Source organism: Microcebus murinus, chromosome 11, assembly GCF_040939455.1.
Source record: "Microcebus murinus isolate Inina chromosome 11, M.murinus_Inina_mat1.0, whole genome shotgun sequence".
NCBI lineage: Eukaryota > Metazoa > Chordata > Mammalia > Primates > Cheirogaleidae > Microcebus > Microcebus murinus.
The window spans coordinates 95,410,544-95,414,898 of NC_134114.1; positions in this window are offsets into that span (position 1 = coordinate 95,410,544).

Below are 4,355 nucleotides of genomic sequence, written 5' to 3' on the forward strand. Positions count from 1 at the left end.
ATTTAAATTGAAATCTAATATATTATTTGTAAAGTTTCTAGGTTGAGTGTACACATTGCATTATGAGCATAGGAGGTTAAACCTAGCCTAAACCTAACCATCACGTTTCTAAGAAGTGTGTTTTTCTTCCTATATTTTCTTTGAGTAATAAGAAAAAGAAATGCATCAGTACTTATATTTAAGTATATATCTAGCTCCATTTTTTACTTTTAGAATTTGAATGTGTATGAATCTCTTCTTTGTTTTATATAAATACATATATTTTTATACTGAAATCCCTCAGCTAATTCATAACACTTGACATTAATCACATACACAGATCAACAAAGGTTTTGCTTTCATATAGAAAGTAATTTAGAACATATTTCTAAATTACAGCTTGTTATTGCAGTCAATTTAATTATCTAGCTAATGACAATATCTGTTCATCATCAAAGTAGTCAAAAATACCAAGTTTAGTAATTAGACCATATAATTCCTAACAACTCAATTTTACAATGTAAAAGTACAATGCTGCTAGTCAATTTTCTTCAAATACTCCTCTATATTCAAAATTAGGAATTCCACAGTGTATTCTTTTGACATTTAAAGCTCCAGATGGAGTGTTCAGGTTAGAAAGCGCAGTTCCCTCCTGCATTCCATGTGAAATTGCTTGTAAGTCACATTACATTCTAAATCCATTTCCCCTCAAACCATTCTGAGGGTATAACATTTACTCTTTGTCATTAATGTTCTTTTCTGTAAGAGACACCAATATGAATTGTAACACAATGAACAAATTAATCTTTGTTGGGCAATTTTAATGATTCTATAATTACAGAAAACTATAGAAGATCATGTTTTCCCCTTTATCAACTCAGAAACTCAGCGACATTTCAGTGCTAAGACAAAAAAAGAAAAAAAAGGAAAGAATCTCTACATTTTCATTTTAAGAATATCACATTAACAGAAATCTATAAACCAAACATAGATAGTGTCACCAATGTGAACTGACACACGGCATAACCGGTGGCTGTGCAAGAATCTAGCCGGAAAAGCACTAAAATAGGCTAATTCCATTTCTCCCAGCTGCCTGCCTTTCAATTCTTTATCTCAGCTATCAGGTTTGAATAAATTTCATCTCCCACACTACAAGTAATGAGCAGGCAATGACTTATGAAGCGCAGAGACCAAGTTAAGACAGAATTAGAATACAATTTTAATGAGACGGAGCTGAGAAAGTGGGAACTGTTACTCCTTTGACAGACTTGGCAAAATACCCAATATTATTTCAAATGCTCTTTCCTTTCTACAAAGAAACTGTCAAATATTAAAATAAAAATTAAAAAAATAGAGCTCTGAAGAATTCTTTAGGGGCAGATTGCTAATGCGATTATAGGCTAAAACATAGTTATTAGAGAAGTCATTTAAGGAGGAGAGCAAATGTGACTTAAAATGTAAATGTGTTAAGTATAAATACTTCTGGGAAAACAAACAACATCCTTTGGTTTCTCTGGCAAAAAGAAAACCCATTAACATTCAGGTAACACGCATCTCTTTGAAAGGAGGTCCAGAAGTTGTTGGGGAAATTGGAGAGCAGACAAGGATTTCTTCCTTACCCCTTAGTTGGAAGTCTATAAGATGTTGTTATTATATGGTTTTAAAATACTCTTAATTTAAGCTGGTGTGAAAACAAGATGAACTCAGGCTGATTTTTCAAGGGCTGATGGCCGCGCCAGTGCAGCGACGGGAGCTAGGTGGCGGGGCAAGCCCCTGGAGGTGGCCGGACGGGGAAGCGGTCTTGGGCTGACAAGGAAGGTTCGCACCAAAATAAAAGCATTCATTTCAACTCTCAAAAAAAAAATCAACAAAATCACGGGGTACTTGTTCTATGAAAGACCTGAATGCCACAAAAATCACAAAAACAACCAAAAACGTTAAGGACCCCAACCCACCGAAAACAACGGAAAGGGATTCCCAGCCTGGCGTCCCGCCGAGCTGACGTCAGTGACGTCAGTGACGCAGTGACGTCCTTCCTCCCGACGCGCCCTGCGCCCTTGCAGCCGGCCGGGGTGGGTTGGGCTCAAAGCGCGCTGCTCGCGACGCCATTGGGAGTCCACACCTGAATCCGTCCCCTACTCACCCCACACGGGAAGGGAGGCCTTTCCTCCCCTGCCCTGCCTAGGCCGCCTCACTGTTTCTGCCTTTTTTTAGTGATTACTTCCTGCCGGCGTTTCTGGTGCGTGAAACATCTGAGATTTGCTGCAGGCGCTCAGTGTTTATAGGGAGAGCCTCACAGCGGGGCCACTTACAAAACCCGGCCCCTGTGAGCGTGAGCGCACGGTGTTATCCCATGACCCGAGGGTCACGCCCCTGGCTGAGGTCAATAGCAAAGCAGGTTCCCTCCATCAGCAATGGGTCGGCACAGTTTCGTCTGGTGGGCCAGACCTTTTATGAAATGATAAGCTAATGAATATATGTAAATACCTTTAAAAAACATATGTGTGCTTTCGAAATTATATGTAGATGTCTGACCCTGCAGTAAACAAATGATTATATATATAAAATCTACTAATGCTGAAGGGCAGTTTCCCTTGGTGCCTGGTTTCCCAGGCCCCAAATTCACTTCCTTGACTTTGAAGTTTGGGTTCCCTAAAGCTGTGAAATTTCCTGGATAACAAACAATGCTGGGGAAACTTTGTTCTGAGGTAAGAAATTTGATGGCCATGGGGCCTATAAATGTGGTTTGCTTTTAACACCCAATAACAGGGACCAAAAAGGGGTGTGCTACATTTTCCCATAAATGTCTCCATTCTTTAAGCACATTAGAAATTTAGTTAAAGAGATTTAATGGAGCTAATTATAGTTTGTGAACCTCTCCAGCCTTCTCTCTCTCTCTTTTTTTGAGAGTTGTGTAGCATTATCCCCTAGAACAGCGGTCCCCAACCTTTTTGGCACCAGGGACCAGGTTCATGGAAGACAATTTTTCAACTTACAGGGCGGGGTTGCGGGCAGGATGGTTTCTGGATGATTCAAGCATGTTACATTTATTGTGCACTTTATTTATGTTATTATTACATTGTAATATATAATGAAATAATTATAGGAGTCACCATAATGCAGAATCTAATGCCACCGCTGATCTGACAGGAGGCAGAGCTCGGGTGGTGATGCGAGCATGGAGAGGCTGTAAATACAGATGAAGCTTCGCTCCCTTCCTGCTGTGCAGCCGGTTCTGGTCAGCCCTGTTCCTAACAGGGACTTAGGGACTGCAGCACCAGAATACAGGAGTTTTGTTTTTTCCAGCCTGGTCTCACATGCCCCCATCAGCATATCTATTGTAACTTACTGTGAAAATCAGATCCAAGAGATCCAAAGAAAATCCAAAGCAATACTGGGAATTTTAAAACTGTTTTCCCAAGAATGGTCAACAAATCACAGTTTGGTGTGCTTAAGATACTTGGGAAACCTAATTAAATTGGAAAAAATTATGTAGCATATATTACATATTATAATATTATATATAAAATGATACAAAATTAGAAGATGCGTTTCCAATTCGTGAAAAGATGATGGAAGAATGAAGCTTTGTCTTCCGTGATATATATTTATTGTGTGTATGGGTGAAAGGTCACACTGTCAGTTTATGTCTATTCAAGATTACTTAAGAGATTTGGATTTTCACAAATTATAGAGTCTTATTCCATGATCTCCCTTTTACTTCTACCCCCAACCTGATACCTAATTAAGGATTTTATTTAGTTCTCAGTAATAGAATAATACATAAATATTCTTGATCTGTAACTGGGTCCGTTGCAGATACTAATAAGGCTCAACTTCCCTAAAATTTTAGGAATCAGAGGTGGACCTCAGACACAGCCTTAGGTTTGGAGGATGGACTTGTAATTCTCATTGCTCTCTGGTTGTAGATACTATGTCCTATGTATTCCTTCCCTCTCAACTCCTTCCATTTTGATATTTTATTTTTTCTTCCATGAAACCTTGTGGATACCTTCTCTGTGACAGATACCTTAGAATACAGTTAGCTTTCCCACTGGATTGTTAACTTCTTGCCTACACCTAAGGATTAGTGTGTTGATGGTCAGTTACTGGAAGTATGGATACCAAGATAATGGCTAACGCAATTCAGTGATGGGTGGATGGTCACTCAAGAAGGCTGATTTAGAGTTCTGGGGACCAGGACCCATAGGGAGTCACAGAGATAAGAACCATCCTAGAGTATTAAAGTGGGCAGGAGAAACTAGTTATACCTGTATCCCTCAATTTCACTTTTGGCTTCATAAAATGATGTAACAAGAAATTAGGACTGGACTGAATCAGACTCTCTGTGTTAGCATTCCATTTCTAATGATGTC